The sequence below is a fragment of the Triticum aestivum genome, chromosome 4A, assembly GCF_018294505.1.
Source record: "Triticum aestivum cultivar Chinese Spring chromosome 4A, IWGSC CS RefSeq v2.1, whole genome shotgun sequence".
NCBI lineage: Eukaryota > Viridiplantae > Streptophyta > Magnoliopsida > Poales > Poaceae > Triticum > Triticum aestivum.
Genome location: NC_057803.1, coordinates 348,872,358 through 348,882,834, shown reverse-complemented (window position 1 = coordinate 348,882,834; position 10,477 = coordinate 348,872,358).

Below are 10,477 nucleotides of genomic sequence, written 5' to 3'. Positions count from 1 at the left end.
AGCAATTGATAGAATTGAGCATAGTTATGAGAATATCTACGTATGATCATGTATATAGGCATCACGTCCGTGACAAGTAGACCGACTCCTGCCTGCATCTACTACTATTACTCCACACATCGACCGCTATCCAGCATGCATCCAGAGTATTAAGTTCATAAGAACAGAGTAACGCTTTAAGCAAGATGACATGATGTAGAGGGATAAACTCATGCAATATGATATAAAACCCATCTTTTTATCCTCGATGGCAACAATAGAATACATGTCGTTTCCCCTACTGTCACTGGGATCGAGCACCGCAAGATTGAACCCAAAGCTAAACACTTCTCCCATTGCAAGAAAGATCAATCTAGTAGGCCAAACCAAACTAATAATTCAAAGAGACTTGCAAAGGTAACCAATCATACATAAACGAATTTAGAGAAGATTCAAATATTGTCCATAGATATTCTTGATCATAAACCCACAATTCATCGGATCTCAACAAACACACCGCAAAAGAAGATTACATCGAATAGATCTCCAAGAGAATCAAGGATAACTTTGTATTGAGATCTAAAGAGAGAGAAGAAGCCATCTGGCTAATAACTATGGACCCGAAGGCCTGAAGTAAACTACTCACACATCATCGGAGGGGCCATGGAGTTGATGTAGAGGCCCTCCATGATCAATGCCCCCTCCGGCAGAGCTCCGGAAAAGGCCCCAAGATGGGATCTCTTGGGTACGGAAGGTTGCGGCGGTGGAAATAGGGTTTCGTGGTGCTCCTGCATGTTTTCAGGGTACGTAGGTATATATAGGAGGAAGAAGTAGGTCGGTGGAGCCACGAGGGGGGAGGGCACGCCCAGGGGGGTAGGCGCGCCCCCTGCCTTGTGGCCTCCTCGTTGGTTGCTTAATGTCCACTCCAAGTCCTCTGGATCACGTTTGTTCCAAAAATCACGTTCCCGAAGGTTTCATTCCGTTTGGACTCCGTTTGATATTCCTTTTCCGCGAAACACTGAAATAGGCAAAAAAACAGCAATTTGGGCTGGGCCTCCGGTTAATAGGTTAGTCCCAAAAATAATATAAAAGTGTAAAATAAAGCCCATTAAACATCCAAAACAGAATATATAATAGCATGGAACAATCAAAAATTATAGATACGTTGGAGACGTATCAAGCATCCCCAAGCTTAATTCCTGCTCATCCTCGAGTAGGTAAATGATAAAGACAGAATTTTTGATGTGGAATGCTTTCTAGAATATTCTTCAATGTATATTTCTCTATTGTGGCATGAATGTTCAGATCCGAAAGATTCAAGATAAAAGTTTATTGTGGACATAAAAATAGTAATACTCCAAGTATGCTAATCAAGCAATTATGTCTTATCAAAATACCATAGCCAAAGAAAACTTATCCCTACAAAGTCATATAGTTTGGCCATGCTTTATTTTCGTCACAAAAAATGCTCTCATCATGCACAACCCTGATGACAAGCCAAGCAATTGTTTCATACTTAGCCTTTTCAAACTCTTTCAACTTTTACGCAATATATGAGCGCGAGCCATGGACATGTCACTATATGGGTGGAATAGAATATGATGATTGAGGTTGTGTGAGAAGACAAAAAGGGAGAAAGTCTCACATTGACGCGGCTAATCAATGGGCTATGGAGATGCCCACCGATTGATGTCAATGCAAGGAGTAGGGATTGCCATGCAACGAATGCACTAGAGCTATAAATATATGAACGCTCATCAAAGAAACTAAGTGGGTGTGCATCCAACTCACTTGCTCATGAAGACCTAGGGCATTTGAGGAAGCCCATCATTGGAATATACAAGCCAGGTTCTATAATGAAAAATTCCCACAGTTTATGAAAGTGACAACATAGGAGACTCTCTATCATGAAGATCATGGTGCTACTTTGAAGCACAAGTGTGGAAAAAGGATAGTAACATCGTCCCTTTTCTCTTTTTCTCTCTCTTTTTATTTGGGCCTTCTTCCTTTTTTATTTTGGCCTCTTTTCTCTTTTATTTTTCCGTCTGGAGTCTCATCCCGACTTGTGGGGGAATCTAGTCTCCATCATCCTTTCCTCACTGGGACAATGCTCTAATAATGATGATCATCACACTTCTTTTTTACTTACAACTCAAGCATTACAACTCAATACTTAGAACAAAGTATGACTCTATGTGAATGCCTCCGGCGGTGTACCGGGATTGCGATGAATCAAGAGTGACATGTATAAAAAAAATTAAGAATGGTGGCCTTGCCACAAATACGATGTCAACTACATGATCATGCAAAGCAATATGACAACGGTGGAAAGTTGCATGGCAATATATCTCGGAATGGCTATGGAAATGCCATAATAGGTAGGTATGGTGGATGTTTTGAGGAAGATATAAGGATGCTTATGTGTGATAGAGCGTATCATATCACGGGGTTTGGACGCACCGGCAAAGTTTGCACCAACTCTCAAGATGAGAAAGGGCAATGCACGGTACTGAAGAGGCTAGCAATGATGGAAGGGTGAGAGTGCGTATAATCCATGGACTCAACATTAGTCATAAATAACTCACATAGTTATTGCAAAAATCTACAAGTCATCAAAACCAAGCACTACGTGCATGCTCCTAGGAGGATAGATTGGTAGGAAAAGACCATCGCTTGTCCCCAACCGCCACTCATAAGGAAAGCAATCAAAGAACAACCCATGCTTCAGATTTGTCACATAACGTTTACCATATGTGCATGATACTGGACTTGCCAACTTCAACACAAGTATTCATCAATTTCACAATTACACAACCAACACACCTCTAATATTACCACCTTTATATCTCAAAACAATCTATCAAGCATCCAACTTCTCTTAGCATTTAAAATTTATAACCAAAGTGAATTACCATGCTATTCTAAAGGACTCTCAAAATGATATAAGTGAAGCATGAGAGATCAATTATTTCTATAAAATAGAACCACCGTCGTGCTCTAAAAGATATAAGCGAAGCACAAGAGCAAAAATTATACAACTCAAAAGATATAAATGAAGCACATAGAGTATTCTAGTAAATTCCAATTCATGTGTGTCTCTCCCAAAAGGTGTGTACAGCAAGGATGATTGTGGTAAACTAAAAATCAAAGAATCAAATCATACAAGACGCTCCAAGCAAAACACATATCATGTGGCGAATAAAAATATAGCTCCAAGTAAAGTTACCGATGGACGAAGATGAAAGAGGGGATGCCTTCCGGGGCATCCCCAAGCTTAGGATTTTGGTTATCCTTGGATTTTACCTTGGGGTGCCTTGGGCATCACCAAGATTAGGCTCTTGCCACTCCTTGTTCCATAATCCATCAAATCTTTACCCAAAACTTGAAAACTTCACAACACAAAACTTCAAAGAAAATCTTTGTGAGCTCCGTTAGTAAAAGAAAACAAACCACCACTTCAAGCTACTGTAACGAACTCATTATTTATTTATATTGGTGTTAAACCTACTGTATTCCAACTTTTATACGGTTCAAAAACTCTATTACTATCCATAGATTCATCAAAATAAGTAAACAACACACGAAGAACAGAATCTATCAAAAACAGAACAGTCTGTAGTAATCTGTAGGTTTCGAATACTTATGGAACCCCAAAAATTCTAAAATAAATTGATGGACGTGAGGAATTTATCTATTAATCATATCAAAAATAATTAACTAAATAAAACTCTCCAGTAAACAATGGCAGCAATTCTCGTGAGTGCTAAAGTTTCTGTTTTTTACAGCAAGATCAAAAAGACTTTCCCCAAGTCTTCCCAACGGTTCTTCTTGGCACAACTACTAATTAAACACAAAAAACACAACCAAAAAAGACGCTAGATAAATTATTTATTACTAAACAGGAACAAAACGCAAGGAACAAAAATAAAATTGGGTTGCCTCCCAACAAGCGCTATCGTTTAACGCCCCTAGCTAGGCATAAAAGCGAGGATAGATCTAGGTATTGCCATCTTTGGTAGGTAATCCATAAGTGGCTCTCATAATAGATTCATATGGTAATTTAATTTTCTTTCTAGGGAAGTGTTCCATGCCTTTCCTTAACGGAAATTGGAATCTAATATCCCCTTCCTTCATATCAATAATTGCACCAATCGTTCCAAGGAAAGGTCTACCAAGAATAATAGGGCATGAAGGATTGCAATCTATATCAAGAACAATGAAATCTACGGGCATATAATTCCTATTTGAAACAATAAGAACATCATTAATTCTTCCCATAGGTTTCTTAATGGTGGAATCCGCAAAGTGCAAGTTTAAAGAACAATCATCAAATTCATGGAAACCTAGCAAATCACACAATGTTTTTCGGATCATGGAAACACAAGCACCCAAATCACACAAAGCATAGCATCCATGATATTTAATTTTTATTTTAATTGTAGGTTCCCACTCATCATAAAGTTTTCTAGGGATAGAAACTTCCAACTCAAGTTTTTCTTTGTAAGATTGCATTAAAGCATCAATGATATGTTTAGTAAAAGCTTTATTTTGACTATAAGCATGAGGAGAATTTAGCAAGGATTGCAACAAGGAAATACAATCTATCAAAGAGCAATTATCATAATTAAATTCCTTGAAATCCAAGATAGTGGGTTCGTTGCTATCTAAAGTTTTAACCTCTTCAATACCACTTTTACCAATTTTTGCATCAAGATCTAAAAACTCCGAATTTTTGGGACGCCTTCTAACTAAAGTTGACTCATCTCCATTCCCATCATTATCAAGATTCATATTTCAAAACAAAGATTTAATAGGGGACACATCAATAACTTTTAGGTCTTCATCATTATTATCATGGAAACTAGAAGAACAAGCTTTCACAAAGCAATCTTTTTTAGCACGCATCCTAGCGGTTCTTTCTTTGCACTCATCAATGGAAATTATCATAGCTTTGAGAGACTCATTGATATCATGCTTAGGTGGAATAGATCTAAGTTTCAAAGAATCAACATCAAGAGAAATTATATCCATGTTCCTAGCCAACTCATCAATCTTAGACAATTTTTCTTCAATCAAATCATTGAAACTCTTTTGTGAACTAATAAATTCTTTAATATTAGATTCAAAATAAGAGGGCATCTTATTATAATTTCCATCAGAATTATTGTAGGAATGACCATACTTATTAGAGGAATTACTAGGAAATGGCCTAGGATTAAAATTACCTCTATACGCGTTATTACCAAAATTGTTCCTACCAACAAAATTCACATCCAAAGATTCATTATTATTCTGAATCAAAGTAGACAAAGGCATATCATTGGGATCAGTAGGAGTACTCTTATTAGCAAAAAAATTCATAAGTTCATCCATCTTTCCACTCAAAACATTAATATCTTCAATTGCATGCACCTTTTTACTAGTAGATCTTTCAGTGTGCCATTCAGAATAATTAACCATAATATTATCTAGGAGTTTGGTAGATTCTCCTAAAGTGATTTCCATAAAAGTGCCTCCCACGGCCAAATCTAAAAGATTTCTAGAAGCAAAATTCAATCCGGCATAAATTTTTTGTATAATCATCCATAAATTGAAACCATGTGTAGGGCAATTACGTATCATTAATTTCATCATCTCCCGAGATTTTGCAACATGCTCATGATCAAGTTGCTTAAAATTCATAATATCGTTTCTAAGAGAGATGATCTTAGAGGGAGGAAAATACTTAGAGATAAAAGAATCTTTGCACTTATTCCATTAATCAATACTATTTTTAGGTAAAGACGAAAACCACTTTAGCATGGTCTCTAAGCGAAAACGGAAATAGCTTAATTTTAACAATATCATTATCCACATCTTTGTTCTTTTGCATATCACGTAAATCAACAAAGTTGTTTAGATGGGTAGCGGCATCTTCACTAGGAAGGCTAGAAAACTGATCTTTCATGACAAGATTCAACAAAGCAGTATTAATTTCACAAGATTCAGCATCGGTAAGAGGAGCAATCGAAGTGCTAATAAAATCATTATTGTTGGTATTGGCAAAGTCACACAATTTAGTATTATCTTAAGCCATCGTAACAAGCAATCAATCCAACACACAAGCAAACAAGCAAGGAAAAAGCGAAGGAAAAGAGAGGGCGAATAAGACGACAAGGGTGAAGTGGGGGAGAGGAAAATGAGAGGCAAATGGAAAATAATTTAATGCGAAGGATAAGAGTTGTGATGGGTACTTGGTATGTCTTGACTTGGCGTAGATCTCCCCGGCAACGGCGCCAAAAATCGTTCTTGCTACCTCTTGAACATGCGTTGGTTTTCCCTTGAAGAGGAAAGGGTGATGCAGCAAAGCATCGCAAGTATTTCCCTCAGTTTTTGAGAGCCAAGGTATCAATCCAGTAGGAGACCACGCATGAGTCACCTCGTACCTACACAAACAAATAAGAACCTCGCAACCAACATGATAAAGGGGTTGTCAATCCCTTCACGGCCACTTGCAAAAGTGAGATCTGATAGAGGTAATAATAATAAGATAAATATTTTTGGTATTTTTATGATATAAATTGAAAGTAAAGATTGCAAAATAAAATAGATTGGAAACTTGTATGATGGAAAATAGAACTGGGGGCCATAGGTTTCACTAGTGGCTTCTCTCAAGATGGCATAAGTATTACGGTGGGTGAACAAATTACTGTCGAGCAATTGATAGAATTGAGCATAGTTATGAGAATATCTAGGTATGATCATGTATATAGGCATCACGTCCGTGACAAGTAGACCGACTCCTGCCTGCATCTACTACTATTACTCCACACATCGACCGCTATCCAGCATGCATCTAGAGTATTAAGTTCATAAGAACAGAGTAACACTTTAAGCAAGATGACATGACGTAGAGGGATAAACTCATGCAATATGATATAAACCCCATCTTTTTATCCTCGATGGCAACAATACAATACGTGTCGTTTCCCCTACTATCACTGGGATCGAGCACCGCAAGATTGAACCCAAAGCTAAACACTTCTCCCATTGCAAGAAAGATCAATCTAGTAGGCCAAACCAAACTGATAATTCGAAGAGACCTGCAAAGATAACCGATCATACATAAAAGAATTCAGAGAAGATTCAAATATTTTTCATAGGTAGTCTTGATCATAAACCCACAATTCATCGGATCTCGACAAACACACTGCAAAAGAAGATTACATCGAATCAATCTCTAAGATAATCGAGGAGAACTTTGTATTGAGATCCAAAGATAGAGAAGAAGCCATCTAGCTAATAACTATGGACCCGAAGGTCTGAAGTAAACTACTCACACATCATCGGAGGGGCCATGGATTTGATGTAGAGGCCCTCCGTGATCAATGCCCCCTCCGACGGAGCTCCGGAAAAGGCCCCTAGGTGGGATCTCTGGGGTACAGAAGGTTGTGGCGGTGGAAATAGGGTTTCGTGGTGCTCCTGGATGTTTTCAGGGTACGTAGGTATATATAGGAGGAACAAGTTGGTCGGTGGAGCCACGAGGGGCCCACGAGGGGGGAGGGCGCACCCAGGGGGGTAGGCGTGCCCCCTGCCTCGTGGCCTCCTTGTTGGTTGCTTGATGTCCACTCCAAGTCCTCTGGATCACGTTTGTTCCAAAAATCACGCTCCCGAAGGTTTCATTCCGTTTGGACTCCGTTTGATATTCCTTTTCTGTGAAACACTGAAATGGGCAAAAAACAACAATTTGGGCTGGGCCTCCGGTTAATAGGTTAGTCTCAAAAATAATATAAAAGTGTTAAAGCCCATTAAACATCCAAAATAAAATATATAATAGCATGGAACAATAAAAAATTATAGATACGTTGGAGACGTATCAAGGCGCCTAAGAGAGGGAAGATGACCGTCCCGGACAGTTCGGACTCAAAGTCCGAAGTAGTATTCATAAACTTATTGTTTATCTTCGGTCTTTCTACTTCCATTGTATAAGTTATTTTTTTATTTGCCTTTCAGCCCTCCCTGTGAGCTCCCGCAAACTCCATTATTGGAGGGGAATTCCCTGCCGCCCGAGATGGCAGAGAGTGACACGCTGACTCGAGCCCCCTCTCTTATTGATACGTCCATTTTGCATCATGTTTTCTTACTGTTATTTACAATGTGTTTATCCATAATATTGCTTTTTGGAGTAATTATAATGCCTTTTCTCTCATAATTTGCATGGTACACACAAAGAGGAAGAATTCTGGCAGCTGGAAAAGCTGGACCTGGAAAAGCTACGTCAGGCCGCCTATTCTGCACAACTCCAAACAAGCTAAAACTTCACGAAGATTTTTTATGGATTATTTAAGAATTATTGGTGCAAATAACTACCAGAGGGGGCCCACCAGGTGGGCACACCCACCTGGGTGCGCCAGGGAGCCCAAGCGCACCCTGCTGGGTTGTGCCCTCCTCGGCCCACCTCCGGTGCCCATCTTTTGGTATATAAGTCATTTTGAACTAGAAAACAAAAGGAGAGGACTTTCGGGACGAAGCGCCGCCGCCTCGAGGTGGAACTTGGGCGAGAGCACTTTTGCCCTCCGGCGGAGCGATTCCGCTGGGGGAACTTCCCTCCCTGAGGGGGAAATCATCGTCATCATCATCACCAACAACTCTCCCATCTTGGGGAGAGCAATCTCCATCAACATATCCAACAACATCACCTCCTCTCAAACCCTAGTTCATCTCTTGTGTTCAAACCTGTTACCGGAACTATAGATTGGTACTTGTGGGTGACTAGTAGTGTTTATTACATCTTGTAGTTGATTACTATATGGTTTATTTGGTGGAAGATTATATGTTCAGATCCAATATGCTATTTAATACCCCTCTGATCATGAGCATGTTTTCATTTGTGAGTAGTTACCTTTGTTTTTGAGATCACGGGAGAAATCATGTTGCAAGTAATCATGTGAATTTGATATGTGTTCGATATTTTGATAGTATGTATGTTGTGATTCCCTTAATGGTGTCATGTGAACGTCGACTACATGACACTTCACCATATTTGGGCCTAAGGGAATGCATTGTGGAGTAGCAATTAGATGATGGGTTGCGAGAGTGACAGAAACATAAACCCCAATTCATGCGCTATTCTGTAAGGGACCAATTGGATCCAAAAGTTTAATGATATGGTTAGAATTTATTCTTAATACTTTTCTCGTAGTTGCGGATGCTTCCAGGAGCGTTAATCATAAGTAGGAGGTTTGTTCAAGTAAGAATAGCACCTAAGCACCGGTCCACCGACATATCAAATTATCAAAGTAGTGAACACAAATTAAACCAACATGATGAAAGTGACTAGATGAAACTCCCGTGTACCCTCAAGAACGCTTTGCTTATCATAAGAGACCGTTTTGGCATGTCCTTTGCCTCAAAAGGATTGGGCTAGCTTGCCACACTTTTGTTACTACTATCATTACTTGCTCGTTACAAATTACCTTGCTATCAAACTACTCTACTACTTACAATTTCAGCACTTGCAGACATTACCTTACTGAAAACTACTTGTCATTTCCTTCTGCTCCTCGTTGGGTTCGACACTCTTACTTATCAAAAAGAGCTAAAATTTATCCCCTATACTTGTGGGTCATGAAGGCCATTTTATGGCGTCATTGCCGGGGAGAGAAGCGCCTTTGGTAAGTGGAATTTGGTAAGGAAACATTTATATAGTGTACTGAAATTTATTGCCACTTGTTACTATGGAAAACAATCCTTTGAGGGGTTTGTTCGGGGTATCTTCACCTTGTCCGGAACCACAAGTAGCTACCCCTCAACCTACTGCACATACTGAAAATATTTAATATGAAATTCCTTCGGGTATGATAGAACAACTACTAGCTAATCCTTATGCAGGAGATGGAACCAAACATCCTGATATGCACTTGATATATGTGGAACAAATTTGTGGATTGTTTAAGCTTGCAGGTTTACATGGAGATAATGTTATGAAGAAGGTTTTCCCTTTATCTCTGAAGGGAAAAGCATTGGCATGGTATATGCTATGCGATGATATTGGATCATGGAATTGGAATCGTTTGAAATTGGAGTTCCACCAAAAAAATTATCCTATGCATCTAGTTCATCATGATCAGAATTATATATATAATTTTTGGCCTTGTGAAGGATAAAGTATCGCTCTAGCTTGGGGGAGGCTTAAGTCAATGTTATATTCATGCCCCAATCATGAGCTCTCAAGAGAAATTATTATCCAGAATTTTTATGATCGGCTTTCTCATAATGATCAAACCATGCTTGATACTTCTTGTGCTGGTTCTTTTATGAAGAAGACTATTGAATTCCGGTGGGATCTTCTGGAAAGAATTAAACGCAACTCTGAATATTGAGAGCTTGACAAAGGTAAAGAATCGGGTATTAAACTTGAGTATTATTGTGTTAAATCTTTTATGGATAGCGATGCTTTTCAAAAGTTTAGCACTAAATTTGGACTTGACTCTGAGATAGTAGCCTCCTTCTATGAATC